At 42.6% G+C, this 19,039-nt stretch overlaps 1 long non-coding RNA gene across 1 annotated transcript; it reads left to right on the top strand.

Moving 5' to 3' along the window:
• Positions 1-2,201: 2,201 nt before the first annotated feature.
• Positions 2,202-17,303, top strand: LOC144380257 (uncharacterized). Its single transcript, XR_013444246.1, has 3 exons — positions 2,202-4,546; positions 9,029-9,210; positions 17,171-17,303. It is a non-coding gene; the product is annotated as an uncharacterized LOC144380257 (long non-coding RNA).
• The last annotated feature ends 1,736 nt before the right edge of the window (positions 17,304-19,039 follow it).

Here is a 19,039-nt window from a genome sequence, read left to right as displayed (position 1 = left end):
TAGTGGTTACCACAATCATAGGGGTTTTTTTTTTCCTTTACATTTTTAGCCTTTTAATGATGAATTACATTGACTAATTTTAAAAACTTAAACCAACCTTACATTTCTAAGGTGAGCCCCATTTGGTCATGATGTATTCTTTTTATGTATTGTCGTATTTATTCCCCCCCCTTTTTTTAAAGATTTTTGCATCTGTGCTCGTGAGCGATGTTAGTCTCTAATTTTCTTTAATGCCTGGGTTTAGTTGGTATCACCATAATGCTGGCTTTACACATTATGTTAAGTATTCCCTGATTTTTAATTTTGTTGAACAGTTTGTGAAGAACTGATATTTCTTCCTTGTTTTGTAGAATTCACCAGTGAAGAAGTAATTGGGCCTGGAGTTTATTTTATGGGAAAATTTGTAATTGCAAATTTAATTTTCAGAGTGGATATAGACCTATAGAGGTTATCTTTCTTCCCCTAGAGTGAGCATTGGTGGCTTGTGTCATTCAAGGAGTTCATTTTATTTAAGTAGTCAAACTTTTCAAACTATTCTCTTATTATTTTAGTACCTGCAGAGTCTTTATTGATGCCACTTCTCTTATTCCCGTGTTAACCTTAAAAATAAAACTGCTAGTTATTTTACCAACCAAAAAAAAAAAAAAAAAAAAAAGGGTTTATTCAGGAATAGCTGAGATTACAATCCAGGACAAGTGAGTTTTAGCAAAACCATAGGCGGGTCCAGAGAACAAAGGTGAAGAATGCTTTTTTATAGAGGAAAGGGGAAGTTGGGAAGGGCTGTTATAAACTAAAAATTCCACTGGAGTAAACTGGGGGTTGTAACTATGTTGGCTGAGCTGTCACTGTCTGATTGGCCGGGTTGTTGACAGGGCAGGAAGAAATCTTCCTTCCTCCTGTGAGAATAATAAAGTAGTATTGGCTTGCAAGGTCCATCTCCCTGTTGGGTCTGCAATTGACAACTAGTGCCAAACTAGAGCACCCCCTGCTGGCCTCCTGACTCCATTCTAGATGAGGTTTCCTTTTATTAATTTCCACATTCCCCTCTTTTGATTAAGATCTGTCTTTGAAGGCATTGCCAATCAGTAGTCAGGTTCTTTATATTTACTGGTTTTGTTCCTCAGTACTAGGAAGGTTGTCATGTCCTATGTTGGAAGGAAAGTGCGTTGCAAGTGGAAACCACTTAAGGTCACATTTGAGGAAGAAGGAAGGTTAGGAGGAAGAAACTCAGATTCTTAAAGCATCAAGCCAGCATCACCTAATTGGGTGATCATTTAAAAAAAATTAAAAAGCTTAACAGTCAACAAAATACAAAACAATTATATACGAGTCAGAAGTAACATAATTCCAAATTGTATGACGGTTCTAAACAAGGACCCTAGGTCTGAAAGTCAAACAGAACATTTATTGGCACTTATTCCAACTTAGGGGAGAAAGGTACTCCCTATGAAGGCAAACCCAGAGTGATGTATTCCTCTTGGAAATGTTTGTTTAAAGTGACCCTGAAAAACAGACGAGCGAATACTGCAAGAGCACACTGAAAGAGTGAACCAAGTGCATTTGGGAAGATGGAGTGCAGGTATGAACATGATGCAACAGCTGATGAACTTTTTGCAAAACAACAGAACTTCAAAGATCTTTTAAAACAGTACTCAAAAAATGAAGCAAATATGTTATTGCTAGTACAACCTGTAAGTTTGCAAATTCAGAGACCATGAATTTGGAGATGAATCCAGAGTTAGTTAATAGTTCAGATGAAAGAGACTTCTGAATTCTGAAACCTTCTAACCCATAAGAAAGATCAAGTGAAAATTAACTTGTCTCAGGATCATGAGGCTGTTTCTGAAAGGCCACAATCAAAAGATGTCCCCTTTTTGCCACGGCTTGGAAAATGCAGATGGGCACTGTCTTCCCATGAAAGAAGCTACAGTGAAAAAGATGTACAGGCTTATTTTGCACATCTTGGGAAAGCTGTTGTCAGATGTCTTCTTCAGTTCCAAGAAATCTTTACTTTCAAGTCACCAGATGATGTGCAGATCCAATCAAGGTGTGGTGCTTTCTTTCTTTCTTTTTTTTTTTTTAAAGATTTTATTTATTTATTTGAGAGCGAGAGAGAGAGAATGAGAGAGGGAACACAAGGGGGGATAGGGTCAGAGGGAGAAGCAGACTCCCTGCTGAGCAGGGAGCCCGATGCGGGACTCGATCCCGGGAGTCCAGGATCATGACCTGAGCCAAAGGCAGTCGCTTAACCAACTGAGCCACCCAGGCGCCCTTGGTGCTTTCTTTAGAGGTGTTACAGAAACCCAAGAGTCTGTTCCCTGGAGTTCAGTGGCACAGGGTTGGTTAGTAGTTCCTGACAAGGGCCTTTCCAGTGGGGCTGAAGAGTCTGGAGGTGTCTTTTCCAACAGCCCGAATCTGCAGGTTGCAAAGTGTGATGCTTAAGGTCACTGGGGAGTGCTCTGTGAGAAGATGGCTCTACCAAACCATGGTTGTCTTTAACAGAAGGAATTGGGCCTTTACACAACTTTATCAAGTGGGTCAACGAAGGCAGGGGCCAAGTGCTTTGGACGTTCTGTGATTACCTCAAAGGGTGAATAAGTTCCCAAGGGGGTGGATCTGAGAGTTAGAAGAATTAACAGCCATGGCCAAGGTATTGGAGAGTCTCTAGAAGTTTTGCCAATTGAGTCTTAATAGTGCCATTAGTGCATTTTTGCTAACTGAAGTTTGCGGATGATGTGCACAATGAAAGTGTTGTAAAACTGGCCAGACAGCACAGAAATGTCAAAATGCCTGGCCAGTAAAATGGGTTCCCTGATGACTATGAAGTTTGAGAGGTTTCCCATATAGGGATAATCTTTTCTCTTTTTAAAAAAGATTTATTTTAGAGAGCGAGTGGGGGGAGGGACAGAGGGAGAGCATCTTCAAGCAGACTCCCCACCAGGTGTGGAGCCTGACGTGGGGCTCGATCCCACAACACATGAGATCATGACCTGAATCGAGACCAAGAGTTGAACACTCGACCGACTGAGCCACCCAGGCACCCCTATGGATAATCTTTTCCAAGAGCCACAGAAGAGGCACTGGCCTGTTTTCAAGGGAAAGTTTGATCCATGAGAAAACCTACAAACCACAACTAAAACATATCCATGAGATGGGGTGAGTTGTATGAAATCCATTTGCCAGACTTGAAATTGTCCATTGTGTAATTTGAAATGCCCAGGGTCAGTATGGACAGGTACCTGAGATTGTATTTTGGACAGGTGGGACAAATGAGGTTGATACTTTTGTGGACTTACTAAACTTTTCTCAGCAACATTGGTTTATGGATGCTATCATTTTGTCAGTAGATCAGTGGTTTAATGAGTATTCACTTTTTTTTAAAGATTTATTTATTTAGAGAGCCTGCGAGTGGGGGAAGGAGTAGAGGGAGAGGGAGAGAGAATCCTCAGGCAGACTCCCTGCTGAATGTGGAGCCAGACACAGGACTCAGTCCCAGGACCCCAAGGTCATGACCTGAGCCAACATCAAGAGTTGGCCAATTAACCTACCGAGCCACCCAGGCGCTTGTAATGTGTATGCATTTGTAAGTAGTGGAAATTTCAGAACTTCTGATGTGGCTGAATTGTTATTTGGCCCAAACCAGAGTTAATCTCTTTTTATTAAGGCAACAATTATATTTCCAGTATTGTTTTTCCCTCTTTGTTGCCAATTGCTGGGTATCTCCTGTTGATTTTTCCAAAATTTATCATTTTGGAGAACATCCCTTTGGACCACGACAAAGGTTTGGTTACTGGTTTCCTTGAGAGCAGCATTTGTGGCACAGATACCAGTGAGGTAGGTTACTGTGGCCCCCATGGAGTTGAGTCTGGGATGTCCAGGAACTTTGATAATACCCACAGCAGCTAGCAGAAGTGTGGCATCTAATAAATTTTGGACATAGGAGCCATTTTTAACATTATTCCCATTGGAGGTAAGGACACGTTGTTTCCATAATATTCCAAAGTTGTGAGTGACTCCAAAGGCATAGTGGCTGTTGGTATAAATGTTTGCAGTTTTACCCTTGGCTAAGGCGCAAGCTCGAGTAAAGGCACAGGACTCGGCTTTTGGGGTGAAGTAGCCAAAGGTAAAGGTTCTGCCTCAGTGAATTCAAAGGAGTTGCAGTAGCATACCCAGCATGATATCTACCATTTTCATTCTTTAAGAACCATCAGTAAACAATGAAAAATCTGCATTGGTTAGAGGAGTTTCCTTAAGGTCTCGTGAGGATTCAAAAGGTAACCTGTCAACATTAAGCACTTGTGAGGAGTTTCATCTGGATCCAAATATAGTCCTTGTTTCAACATCAGGCTCCCTAAGTATCTAACTTGAGACTGGGTAAATTGCAATTTTTCTTTGGAGACTTTATGTCCCTTTAAGGCCAAAAGTTTTAACAGGTGGATGTGGTCTTCCTGTGAAGAGGCGTGAGAAGGGGAACCGAGGAGCAGATCATCTACATGCTGCAACAAAGTAGACCCTGCAGAGGACTTTCTATCATCCAAACCAAGTGGTAAGATTGGTGAAAAGTAAGAAGGACTCTGTGATACTTGGGGCGTGACTGTTCAGGTGTATTTCTGTTCTTTCCAAGTGAAAACAACGATATTGGCTATCCTTATCAACTGGAATGCTAAAAATGTGCTGCATAATCAGTCACAGGGAAAAAATGTGCTTACTTCAGGAATAGATGTTAGTAGCACATGGGGGTTAGGAACAACAGGGTGCTGAGGAGTAACAGCGGTTATTTGGCATTTATTGTTCAGAGGTCCTGGACAAACCCCCATCCTTGGCCTTTGGGTTTTCTCACTGTTAAAACAGGAGTGTTATGGAAAATAAGGCAGGGGATAATGAGACCTTGTAATCTATTATGGGCTTCATACCCTGAAGGGCTTCTTTATTTATAGGGCATTGATCATGGGAAGAGGTTTTGAATCTTGATGGGAGGTACACTGTGGATTTTGCCAATATCTGTTGAGAGAGGATGGTAGCTGATACAATAGGAACAAATGATCAGTATCTCCAGAGTCGGCTATAGTGCTGTCAGAGACAGAATAAAAGAATAAAAGATGTCAAATGGTCGTTTAATTCTCCTGACTGGCTGTTTTGGTTACCACTGTAAAATTCTAGAGTTATTCCCCCTTTGGGGAAGAAAGTCTGGCATGATACTTTTCTAAGAAATCTTGGCCCAATAAATGAATAGGGGCAGAGTACGGAGAAGATGGGTGAGTAGCTCTCACAGGGCCTAGACAAAAGGGAATAGGTACAGCACAGGCACCTGCTGAAGTTTGTTAGAGACCCGCTATTTGAACTGCTCTGGTACTCTGGGGCCGGGGCGGCTTTGTAGCAGTGGGTTAAACACTGAGAGTGTAGCTCTCGTGTCAGTGACAGAGATTCACTCCCAAACCGGAAAACAGTCTCTCCAAGCTGGTTAAGAGGGGGGATTAGGGTGAGCTCCTGTAGTTTCTCAGATCCCCATCACTGGGAATTAGGAAGACATTAGCAAGGCTGACTAAGGGCTGAAGGCGCCTGGAGCACTCAGATTTGTAACAATCTTTTTTCCCCAATACCCTGGCTTTTTGCAAAAATAGCAACTAGAGGGCTTTTGTTTTGTTCAGGGACTTTCATTTGCCAGGGTCAAAAATTGAGAATTTGGGGACGCCTGGGTGGCTCAGTCGGTTAAACGTCTGCCTTTGGCTCAGGTCATGATCCCGGGGTCCTGGGATCGAGTCCCGCGTTGGGCTCTCTGCTCAGCAGCGAGTCTGCTTCTCCCTCTCCCTCTGTGATCTCTCTCACTCTCTCAAATAAATTAGTAAAATCTTAAAAAAAAAAATTGAGAATTTTAGTGGTCTTTCTTTTAGGTGACTCATCTGGGGTGTGAGTGAGCTGGTTTGCCATATTAACTAAATTGAGTGGGCGGTTTCCCATTCCATCCCAGTACTTTTAACTAAAAGAGAAAGATCCTGGTTCAGTCCATTAATAAACATAGAGTCAAATGCTACCCAGGTGGATTCAACATCTAAAGGTAGACCAGAATATTCTTAAAAGACAATTTTGTGTTGATTATAATAGTCATGAGCAGGTTCATCAGGTTTCTGTGTGCAAGCCTGAATTTTGTTGCCACATGTCTACAAATAAAGAAGATGAGACACGGGGCGCCTGGATGGCTCAGTTGGTTAAACAACTGCCTTCAGCTCGGGTCATGATCCTGGAGTCCCGGGATTGAGTCCCACGTCAGGGCTCCCTGCCCAGCAGGGAGTCTGCTTCTCCCTCTGACCCTCCCCCCTCTAGTGCTCTCTCTCTCTCTCTCATTCTCTCTCTCAAATAAATAAAATCTTAAAAAAAAAATGAGACAGAAGTGAAAAAGAGGCCTCAGGCCATTTTGACTTATTTTAATTGCTTCAGTTAATTTATAATTTTATCTTTTTTTTTAAAGATTTTATTTTATTTATTCATGAGAGACACAGAGAGAGAGAAGCAGAGGGAGAAGCAGGCTCCCAAGCAGCAGGGAGCCTGATGTGGGGCTTGATCCCAGGACCCTAAGATCATGACCTGAGCTGAAGGCAGACGCTTAACCTACTGAGCCACCCAAGCACCCCAGAGATTTTTTTTTTTTTTTTAAAGACAAGGCCTTAAGACAGATCCTGAATAGGGGCTGGGGGGCTCAAACACAAAGCGTGGAGCTTGAAATCCAGAAGAAAATTTACTGTCAAACGCCAGGGTTGGTGAGAAAGCAATGAGAACAGTCAGCTTTGTGGATACTGGCACCTGTTTGTTTACAAGCCTCAGAGTTGTGGGGGATCTTCTCTGGATCCCTATTTGGTCCAACGACTAACTTTAACTTAAAAAATAAAATTGCCACTTATTATACCAGCAAAAAAAGGGGGTGGTTATTTGGGAATAGTTGAGAATTGCAATCCAGGACAAGCAAGCTTCAGCAAAACCATAGGCAAGTCCAGAGAACAAAGGTGAGGAATGCTCTTTTATAGAGGAAAAGGGAAGTTGGGAAGGCTGTTATAACCCAAACGTCCATTGGAGTAAACTGAGAGTTCTAAGTACAGTGGCTGCTCATTAGCTGAGCTGTCATTGTCATTGGCTGGGCTGTTGCCAGGAGAGGAAGATAGTAAAGTAGTATTGGCTTGCGAGGTCCCTCTCTTCCTGTTGGGTCTGCAACGGACAACTGGTTGCCAAGGGTAAGAGCTCCCCCTGCTCTCCTCCCGACTCCATCCTAAATGAGGTTTCCTTTCTGTGAATTTTCACACCTTATACTGGTAATGTCTATACCTCTCTTTTTCTTGATCAAAAGCTTATCACTTTTATTATCTTCCTAAAGCCACTTGGTTGCACTGATTTTTCTGTTTCATTTTTTTCTCATTTGCTTTTTTTTTTTTTTTTTTACCATTGCCTTTTGCTTTTGTTTTGTTTTTTTGTAATCTCTACACCCAACATGGGGCTGGAACTCATGAGCTGGAGATCAAGAGTCTCATGCTCTTCTGACTGAGCCATCCAAGCACCCTGCCTTTTGCTTTTACTGGATTTTATTTCTTTCGCTTTTTAACATGGAAGCTGAGATCCTTATTGGAAACCCTTTTTTCCTATTATAGATGCTTAATACCAAAAGTGGTCTTGTAAGAAGTGCTTTAATTGTCTCCCATAGAACTTAGTATGTTATGTTTTCATTTTAATTTAAAATCTCTCTCACTTTCCTTTCAAATTCCTTCTTTCACACTTGGCTCATTTTAGAACTGTGTTATATCAAATATTTGAAATTTTCCTTATCTTTCTTGTAATTTACTTTTTTTTTTAAAGATTTATTTATTTATTTGAGAGAGCGAGAATGAGAGAGAGAAAGAGTACATGAGAGGGGGAGGGTCAGAGGGAGAAGCAGGCTCCTCGCCAAGCAGGGAGCCCGATGCGGGACTCGATCCAGGGACTCCAGGATCATGACCTGAGCCGAAGGCAGTTGCTTAACCAACTGAGCCACCCAGGCGCCCCTGTAATTTACTTTTTTAAAATAAAATATTTTTAAAGATTTTATTTATTTATTTGAGAGAGAAAACGAGCAGTGGGGAGGGGCAGAGGGAGAAAGAGAAAGAGCAGCAGACTCCCTACTGAGCGGGAAGCCTGATATGGGGCTTGATCCTAGGAGCCAGAGATCATGGCCTGAGCTAAAGGCAGGCGCTTAACTGACTCAGCCACCCAGGCACCCCTCTTGTAATTTATTTCTAATTTAATTCCATTGCACTCAGAGTACATACTTTACGACTTGAATTATTTACGTTTGGGACACCTGGGTGGCTCAGTTTGTTAACTGTCTGCCTTCAGCTCGGGTCTTGATCCTGGGGTCCTGGGATCGAGTCCCACACGAGGTTCCTTGCTCAGCGGGGAGCCTGCTTCTCCCTCTGCCTGTTGCTCCCCCTGCTTATGCTCTCTTTCTGACAAATAAATAAAATCTTTAAAAAGAAGGATTATTTACGTTTATTGAGACTTGCTTTATGGCTCAGAATATGGGCTATCTTTTGTTTCATGTTAACTTGAAATGAATGTATATTGTACTGTTTGATGGAGGGCTTCACAAATGTCAACTAGATTAATATGGTTGATAATGTCTAAGTTTTCTGTGTCCTTACTGATTTTTGGGGGGAGGGGGTTCTATCAAACTTTATTTGAAGATTATTGACATCCCTGAATATAAAAGTGGATTTGTTGGGTGCCTGGGTGGCTCAGTCAGTTGAGTATCTGCTTCTTTATTTCGGCTCTAGTCATGATCTTGGAGTTGTGGGATGGAGCCCCACATTGGGCTTCCCGCTGGGCACAGAGTGTGCTTGAGATTCTCTCCCTCTGCCCCCCCAAATAAATAAATCTTTAAGAAAGTAAAAAAATAAAAGTGGATTTGTCTATGTCTCTGTGTAGTTATATTAGTTTTTGATTTGTGTATTTTGAAGTCTTTTTATTTTTTTATTTTATTTTTTAAAGATTTTGTTTATTTATTTGACAGAGAGAGACACAGCGAGAGAGGGAACACAAGCAGGGGGAGTGGGAGACGGAGAAGCAGGCTTCCCGCTGAGCAGGGAGCCCGATGTGGGGCTCGATCCCAGGACCCTGGGATCATGACCTGAGCCGAAGGCAGACGCTTAATGACTGAGCCACCCAGGCGCCACCTTGATGTCTTTTTATTAGGTGAATAACAATTTCTTACTGTTATGTACAGTTCATAAGCAGACCCTCTTTTTCTATAATCATATTCTTTGCTCTAAAATCTACTTTGTCTGATATTGTTAATATGGCATAATTTTGGGTGAGCACTCGCTTTTGCCTTTTGGGGGTACTGAAAATATATTTCTATAGATAGTCTTGATTGTTTTTTCTGTTGCATGGTTAATGTCTTTGGAAATGGTATGATCTTTCTGGGTCTTGATTCTAAACATTTTTAGATAGAATTTTGCAGCATTCATTTTAAGGCTAATTTCTCTCCTACCACTGAGACATAATCATTCTATATTCCTTACCTGATGCTTCATGAGCTTCCCCGCTTAAACTGGTTGGAACAGCCACTATTCCATTCTCTATATTAGTCTTCGAATTGTTTCCTCTTAACCTTTTGAGTGTTTTTTTCCCCCCAGCCTCTGGTGGTTTCCTACATACATATACAGATTAGTACTCAGCCAAATACTTGAGGATGACCCTATGTATGTCTCTGAAGTTTTCTCTCTCCTGCACTGTGCTCTGTGGATTCCAGACACCTCGGCAGACCCAGACTCCAAACTCTGTCCTTAACTCAGGGTGACTTTTGGGGTCTGCCTGAACTCACCATCTTGCATTAAGTTGTTTGCCTAATGTCCTGTCTAATGAGAATCAGTTTCATATACTTTGTTAAATTTTAAAAAGATTTTCAAGAAAACTTTTGAACCTCTCCAAAGCAGATAGCTTGAATAAATAAGTAAAATTGAAACACCTCCAGACACAACAGGAAAAAAGAGAAACCACATATTACAAATATGAGCAAGGAGGGGCGCCTGGGTGGCTCAGTCGGTTAAGTGTCTGCCTTTGGGGCGCCTGGATGGCTCAGTTGGTTAAGCGACTGCCTTCGGCTCAGGTCATGATCCTGGAGTCCCTGGATCGAGTCCCGCATCAGGCTCTCTGCTCGGCAGGGAGTCTGCTTCTCCCTCTGACCCTCCCCCCCTCTCATGAGCTCTCTCTCATTCTCTCTCTCTCAAATAAATAAATAAAATCTTTAAAAAAAAAAAAAAAAGTATCTGCCTTTGGCTGAGGTTCATGGTACCAGGGTCCTGGGATCAAGCCCTGCATCGGGCTCCCTGCTCAGCGGGGAGTCTGCTGCTCCCTCTGACCCTCCCACCTCCCATGCTTTCTCTCAAATAAATAAATAAAAATCTTTAAATAAAAAAACAAATATGAGCAAGGAAAGGAGGTATAGCCCTAGATAACTTTGAAACATATAATGGATACTGTGTGATTATTTTAAACAACTCTTTCTCGATAAATAGAAATTTGGAGGACAGAAGTTCTTTGAAAGATACCAACTTACTGGGCTCACTCAAGAAGAAATAGATAATCTGAAAAATACTTTGTCCATTAAAAATATTTAATTAGGGACGCCTGGGTGGCTCAGTCAGTTAAACATCTGCCCTCGGCTCAGCTCAGCAGGGAGCCTGCTTGTGCTCTCTCTCTCTGACAATAAATAAATAAAATATTTTAAAAAATAAAAATATTTAATTAGTATCCAGGTTTCTAATAGTGCTAATCTGTGTGTAAACGTAAGAAACCTTCTCACTAAAAACTTCAGGCCAAGATGGTTTTGCCAATGAATCATACCAAATATTTAATGAAGAAATAACTAAATTCAATCAAATTCTATCAAATTTTCTTCCAAAAAAAAAAGTAATAACATGTGGAACACTTCCCAACTAATTCTATAAAGCCAATATTGTCCCGAAAACAAAACCAGGTAATGATAGGAAAAGAAAATTACCAATATATGAGCATAGTTGCACACACACACTAAAAAATCTTTAACGAAATTTTAGGGAATTGGATTCCTGAAAATGTCATAATCTAGTGAGATTTACCAGTAATGTAAAGTTGTTTTAACAATTAAAAATGTATTAAATGACCATATATTAGCTAGAAAGTGAAGTATAATAAAGAATATAACTGCTTTTTATCCCAGGTTCCTGGCACAGTGTTTTAAAAATCTTGTAATTCCTGGAGTGATCGGAGTCTTTTTATGCCAACAAGGTGACTAGTGGTAGGCTCCTAGAAAGCTTCAGGATGGAAACTGTTTCCCAGAAAGACCAACTATATGATTAGAAGTTGAAACTTTGAGTATGACAGACCTGTGGGGAGGGGAAAGGAGCTAGAGAGTGAGTCCAGTCATGTGGCTGTGATCTAATCAATTACGCCTATGTAACTGGACCCGAGTCAGAACCCTGGACACCGAGGCTCGGTGGAGCTTCCTGTTTGGTGAACACACTGATGTGTGGCAGAGAGCTGCGCTTGACTCCCCAGGGGAAAGGTCATAGCAGCTCCACATCCAGGACCCACTCAGACCTTGCCCTAGGCATCCTTTCCATTTGGCTGTTCCAGAGTTCTGTTTTTTGCAACAAAACTGGGGGCATAGGTATACCACTTTCAGTGAGTTCTATGAGTCCTTCTAGCAAGTTATTGAACCTGAGGGGATCATAGGAACCCTTGAAATTACAGCCAATAGGTCAGATGTACAAGTGGCCCCTGAGACTTGCCGCTGACATCTGAAGTGGGGGCTTTCTTGCGGAGGACTGAACCCTTAAAGATGTGGAGACTGATGCTAACCCTGGGTAGGTGGTGTCAGAGAATTGATGTCAGAATCAATTTCCTTAACCTGGTTTAAGGCATCTATTAAAAAGCAAAAGCTAGGGGCGCCTGGGTGGCTCAGTCGGTTAAGCATCTGCCTTCAGCTCAGGTCATGATCCAGGGTCCTGGGATCGAGCCTGCGTCGGGCTCCCCACTTGGTGGGTAACCCACTTCTCCCTCTCCTTCCCACTCATGCTCTCACTATTTCTGTCTCTCTTTCAAATTAATTAATTTTTTTTTTTTTTAAGTGCTGAATTAAAAAAAAACAACAACAAAGCTAGGGGCACTTGGGTGGCTCAGTCAGTTAAGCGTGTGACTCTTGATTTTGGTTCAGGTCATGATTTCAGGGTCGTGAGATCAAACCCTGAGTCAGGCTCCATGCAAGTGTGGAGTCTACTTGAGATTCTCGCTCTCCCTTTGCCCCCCACCCCGCTCATGCTCTCTCTCTAAAATAAAGAAATAAAATCTTTTTTTTAAGATTTTATTTATTTGACAGAGAGCCAGAGAGCACAAGTGGAGAGAATGGCAGAGGGAGAGGGAGAAGTGAGCTCCTCAGTGAGCAAGGAGCCTGATGCAGGACTCAATCCCATGACCCTGAGATCATGACCTGAGCTGAAGGCAGACACTTAACCAACTGAGCCACCCAGGCACCCCATAAAATAAAGAAATAAAATCTTAAAAAAAACCCCAAAGCTAACATTACACTTAATGGTGGAAGTCTGAATGCTTTCCCCCTAGTATTAGGAATAAGTAGGGATGTCCACTTTCACAACTTCTTTATAATATTGCCCTGAAGATCTGTGCCCATGACATAAGAAAATTAAAGGAAATAAATGGTTCACAAATTGTAAAGGAAGAAGCAAAGCAGTCATTATTCACAGATGGCATGCTTATCTATTTAGAAAATCCTTAGATATCTACTTAAAAAGCTAATAGATTTAATAAGTTAGATTAACCGAAGTCCCAGGATAAAATGTCAATATACAATGAATGTTTGGAAATTGAAAAATTATACCCCTTACAATACCATCAGAATATGAAACATTTAGGAAGAAATAAATTTAACAAAATACATTCCAGAACTATTAAGCAAACTTACAAGACACTACCAGGGCATGTCACATTTCTGAATCTAAAGACTTAATGTTTTAATTTTTCTCTCCTAATTTTATATGTTCACAGAATTACCAAATTTCCAGTGTTTGTTTCTTGGTGAAAATTGACAAACTGGTTCTAAAATTCATATGAAAATTCAAAGGACCTAAAATATTCAAAAAAAATTGGAAAGAACAACAAATTTAAAAGGTTTTACCTGACTTTAAGATTACTATAGAGATATAGTAATCAAATGTATAATACTGATGAAAGGATGGCCTAGAAATAGACCCATACATGTGTTGTCAATTTATTCTCCATAAAATTGCCAAAGTATTTCAAGGCTGAAATGATGATGTTTTCAACAAACTGCTCTAAAACTATAACATCCATATGAAAAATAAAGTAAAAACTCCAAACATCTCAAGTCATTTACTAATTAACTTGAAATGGATTATAAACCTGAATGCCTGAGATAAAAAGTATACATGTCCTATGAGGAGCACTCTCTGACTGTGGGTTAGACAAAACCTTTTTCACAATGGACATAAAAATCAAGACCTAAAGAAGATAAAATAATAAGTTGAGAATTTATCAAAATTTAAAAACTTTGCTATTAAAAAGACACATTTAATAAAGTTAAAAATGCAAACTTCAGCCTGGTGAAAAATGTTAGCAAAGTATAACTGATAAATAAGTGGTAACCAGAATTTTAAAATGTAATAAGAAAAATAACCCAAGGTGACAAAAAAAGGACAAATTTTAAATCATATTTCACCAAAGAAGATATCTAAATGATAAGCAGGCATGTGAGAACACGTTCAACATCATTAACCATTAGGGGAATACAAATTAAAACCATAGTGAGTTAACTGGAATTTAAATAAAAACATGAAACAACAAAAAATCCACAAAATAATGACAACAAAGAACCACAGTGAGACACAAGTACACACTCATTTAAATGGTTAAATTCAAAAACTGACAAGACCAAGTCAGTGAAGTTGTGACACGGAATTCCCATACGTTGCTAGTGAGAATGTAACACATTAAAGCCCACTTTAGAGGGACGCCTGGGTGGCTCAGTCCTTAAGCGTCTGCCTTCGGTTCAGGTCATGATCCCAGGGTCCTGGAATCGAGTCCCTCATCAGGCTCCCTGCTCCGCGGGAAGCCTGCTTCTCCCTCTCCCACTCCCCCTGCTTGTGTTCCCTCTCTCGCTGTGTCTCTCTCTGTCAAATAAATAAATAAAATCTTAAAAAAAAAAAATGGAGATTATGACCTGACGAATGAGGTGGCTCAAACCACCCACACGGGTTTGGCAGGCAAGCTCCCTCAGCATCAGGGCCCCCATGTTAGGGAAGTGGAAACCCAGGGTCATTTTGATTGAAGGTGTAATTTCAGTACATTCACACAAAGGAAGTAAAGTCACAAGGTTTATTACAAATCCCACAGTGGGGACACAGTGAGTCGGGGGAAGGGCAGTCTTCCCTCCCAGATCACGATGAGCAGGAGATAGAAATCAGAGTAGCAAGCACTTATTACTTATAAGGTGGCCGGGGCAGCAATCACTAGCTTTTGAGACTTAACTCTGAGCGGTTATTTTTAAAGATGCCCCAGGAAAAGCACAGCAGGAACTTGTGACAGGAGTCCTAAGCTCAGGTCCTTAGCTACGTGTCTAGACTGGTTGTGAGCAGGGTTGTCATGCTGTAAAATGCCTGGGCAGCAATTCACAACAGCTGTTTTCTCATTACAGGGCTGAGTTGTGCTTCCCCAAATTCATAGGCTGAAGCCACCCCAGTATCTCAGAATGTAAGTGTATTGGGAGATAGGGCCTTTAAAGAGGTAATTAAGTTAAAGTGAGGCCATCAGGATGGGCACACATCCAATCCTACTGGAGTCTTACAAGTGATTAGGACACACACAGATACCTGGGTGCATCTGCACGAGGGATGACCATGTGAAGAGTCAGCAAGAGGGTGGCCGACTGCAATTCAAGGAGAGAGGCCTCAGGGGAAACCAACCTGGCCAGCATCTTGATATTGGACTTCCAGCCTCCAGAACTATGAGAAAATAAATTTGTGCTTTAGGCTACTCAGTCTGTGGTATTTTGTCATGACAGCCATAGCAAACGAATATCATTACTCATTTACCTATGGATGGGTATTTGCAGATTTTTAAAAAAAGATTTTATTTATTTGTGTGAGAGAGAGAGCACAAGCAGGGGGAGGGGCAGAGGCAGAGGGAGAAGCAGGCTTCCCGCTGAGCAAGGAGCCTGATATGGGACTCGATCCTAGGACCATGGGATCATGACCTGAGCCAAAGGTAGATAGACACTTAACCAACTGAGCCACCCAGGTGTCCCTGAAGAATTTTGTTGTTATTTTGTTCCTAGCCATTGACTTTTATCAATAACAATGTTGTTGTGAACATTCAAGTACAAGTATTTCTGTGGGTGCACACTAGGGACATACCTACGAGTGAGATGGCTGTGTCACATGATGCGTGCTTGTTTAGTTTTATAGAAATTACCACTGTGTTTTGTAAAGTGGGTTTTTTTTAAAGATTTACTTATTTATTTGAGAGAAAAGGAGTGATGGAGCATATGCGAGCATGGGGAGGAGCAGAGGAAGAGGGAGAGAAAGAATCCCAAGCCAACTCTATGCTGAGTGCCGAGCTTGGAGCCCTACATGGGGCTCAATCTCAGGACCCTGAGATCATGACCTGGCTGAAACCAAGAGTCGGACTCCTTTTTTTTTTTTTTTAAGATTTTATTTATTTATTTGACAGAGAGACAGACAGCGGGAGAGGGAACACAAGCAGGGGGAGTGGGAGAGGGAGAAGCAGGCTTCCCGCGGAGCAGGGAGCCCGATCCCAGGACCCTGGGATCATGACCTGAGCCGAAGGCAGACGCCCAACGACTGAGCCACCCAGGCGCCCCTCTCCATATTCTTAACACACCAGCCCTAGGTTTTCCAACACAGTATCACCTTTTATTTACTTCTGCTATCTTCTCTGTGCCTTACACCTAAATGCCCATCTTCCCACTTTTACTCTGAAGAGTCCTGAGGCTTAGGAAGAAGTGACATGGCCAAGTGACATTTCCATTTGAAGCCCAACTACCAGTTCATGGCATCCCCCAACCCCCACATGTATCAGCAGAGTTCAGAAGGGTCCGAATTCCTCTCCCCAGAATCAAAGGTCTCAGACACTAGGGAACACTACCTTTGCTCACCTGTGCCAGGACCCCAAGATTTGACCCTTCTCTCTCTCATGAACTCTGGATATGTTCAGAGCAGCAGAACTATTTCATTGCACCCACGTGTTCTCAGGTATATTTACCACACTTCATGATGAGCTCCTTCCCTGTGCAAGGGTATGTCCCATATCTCTGTCATCCATGTCATCCCACGCTCCAGAACACAGTGCTTGGTGTGTGGAGAAAGGACAGGGATCTTAGGACACTCTTGCTCATAGCAGCATGGCCACAGCTGGCCCCTTTGAGTGGCCCCATATGTGAAGACTTGACCGGGAGAACGGGATGATGAGGGAATAACCCTTAATGTGTCCTTCCCCTGCTGGGATGCACCCAATTCCTGCTTCGGGTCGTCTAGGGCCCTGGTCTCTACGGTATTGGAAATGCTGCTGGAGACGGGGCGTTCTCGGGCCCTGAGACCTCAGCCACCAGTCAGTGCCCAGTTCTTGACTTCCCTGAAAGAGCGAATTCAAGGAGGAGTCACAGTAAAGCATAGCAGAGGCAGCTTTATTGCAAAGCAGAAGCGGGGGAGTGCGAGCACAGTCAGACACGGGGTCTGAGTTGCCAGGTACGTGTGGGGCTCTGGTCTTTAGGGGAAGTTATAATAACGGGGTGGAAAATTCATGTAGGGTTCTGGGAATAGGCGGGGACTTCCAAGAACTGTAGCTCATCACACTTTCTCCAGGCCAGCCTACGCGCAGGCGCAGTCTGACTTCTCTCTCGGGGATACCCGGTATTCAGTCAAGATCTACCAGGAGTCCTCTGGCGCCCCCCAGTGGAGGGGTCATTCTCGGTCACTTGCAAGCGAACGGGCTCTTTGTGCGCATGTGTGCTGTAGGCTTTGCAGCCACAGGATGCTTGGGCCGTGAGAAACCAGAGCTATCACATCACGGACGCCGTCAGGGGTCAGACTCAGTTACCCGTGTTCTGTTTCTCCCGCAGTTACCCGGCGTTTCCCTGTTCTGCCTGCCTCAGAAAGAATAACCCTGTGCTTGGAACCGAGTGGATTATCTGCCTCTCATGGACCCCAGGCTCAGCTCCACGCCCAGCCACAGCGACCGCCAGACACTCCTCCTGAGGGGAAGTAAAAGAGGTTATGGTCCTCAGAAAGCAACTCGCTTTCCTAAAGAATATAAGAACTACACAAGCTATCCTAAAAACATTATAAATTTGGAGAGAATTCTGAAACTTTTCCACTGAGAGATACGTGTGCAATAATGGTATTGGATAAAAGACGCAAAAAAGGTTCTTGCAACCTTTGCAACACAAAGTATGTACGTGAGCATATAAAAGGCTCCCAGGAGGGCTCAAAATGAAGACGTGATTTTAGTATCTTTCTAGACAATATATTTTTTTAAACTAAAAGTCACACTGATGATTCCACGCAGCTTTGAAATTAGCCCCAAAGGCGATCCAAAGGAGGAATTTCAAAGCATCTGACTGCTAAGAGCATCTTGAGAATAAGTGTATGGTGGTAACTGTGAAACCCACACATAACTAGCTACATGCGTGCAGAGTGGTTTGCCTGTGAAAGTTCCAGGCACTTCAGAACACTCCACAAAAACTTTCATAAAATTAAGCAATGAGATTTCTTTTCCGTGTGTGTTTTCCTGAGTTGATTGGGAACTTCACTCAGCTATGTGTTTTATTGTTTGTGGCAGCTGTAATCTGACACCTAGAAAACTGCTGAGGTAGACCTAGAAACACCTGACTACTCAGGAGTAAAGAACCTAAGAAACACCAGAAGAGGAGAGAATCGGGACTTGCCCGGCCCGGCGTCCCACTACGTGGTTATCCCCACCCCTCCGCGGAAAATGCAAATCACCTGAACAACGGCTAATAATCCACCCTTGGTCCACTATCCCTGAAGCTGACTCAGTGCATGCTGAACCCTCCAGTAGAGCCCATAACCTCCCCCTACTCCACCCCTGCCCCTGCCCTCTTCCCACTGTGGCTCTTTAGCAGGCATTTCCAAGTTAAGTTTTCTGCCACTGCAGCTAGGGCTGATTTGCTCCTTGACCCAAGGTGTGGACCCAGCTCCCAGTTCTGACCACCATCATTGCATCATCAAACCCGCGGGGAAGGGGCTAGGATGGGGGCCAGGGATGGTTGTTCTCTCCAAGCCAGGTTGAAATCATTTTGTCACGCTCAGTCCATGGAGATTGTGTGTGTGTGTGTACCACACACCAGGCATTTGGGTGTTCCTACGCCATGCCTGTCTCACAAGTCTCCCTGCAGTATTTGTGCCCTTGTGTCCTCATACCTGCTAGGGCGGGTCAGCACCTCCCTCTGTCCTCACAAGCCCCTGGTGAAAGCTGTATTCGCCGGTTGTGTGTCTCACGTCTATTGTGCATCTTTTCTGGCAACGGACATGGTATAATGCATGTGTATGCGTAGTCTTGTTGAGGGGTGTCGGCATGCCTCAGTTGTCATACAGTGTCCCCAGGATGTATGTGTAGGGGCTCACAGGTTCTTCTGAGGTGTGTCATAATCTCCCACTTGTCACATTCTGTGTATCTCCAGGAGCGTCACCAACGCACAACTGTCCACCTGGAGTAGACCTGAATCACCCATCTCACCAATCTGAAGAAATATGGAGGAAGGTGTGTAGGTGTAAAAGCAAATTAAGAATAAGAAGAGAATTCTCTTTGGTACAAAAAAGGAGACTTTTCCTCCAATCTTTCTTTAGAGCATTTCCCTTGGCAAACTTCTAATGTTAAATCTTTTGAAAAGCTAAATAAGCCTTTTGCCAGTTTTATAAGTGTGTAAAAATGTGCCCGTGGTATTTTTTTTTTAATTTTATTTATTTAT

This window comes from Halichoerus grypus, chromosome 15 (genome assembly GCF_964656455.1).
Source record: "Halichoerus grypus chromosome 15, mHalGry1.hap1.1, whole genome shotgun sequence".
In the NCBI taxonomy this organism is placed as follows: Eukaryota; Metazoa; Chordata; class Mammalia; order Carnivora; family Phocidae; genus Halichoerus; species Halichoerus grypus.
This window is presented reverse-complemented; position numbering and strand designations above follow the sequence as displayed.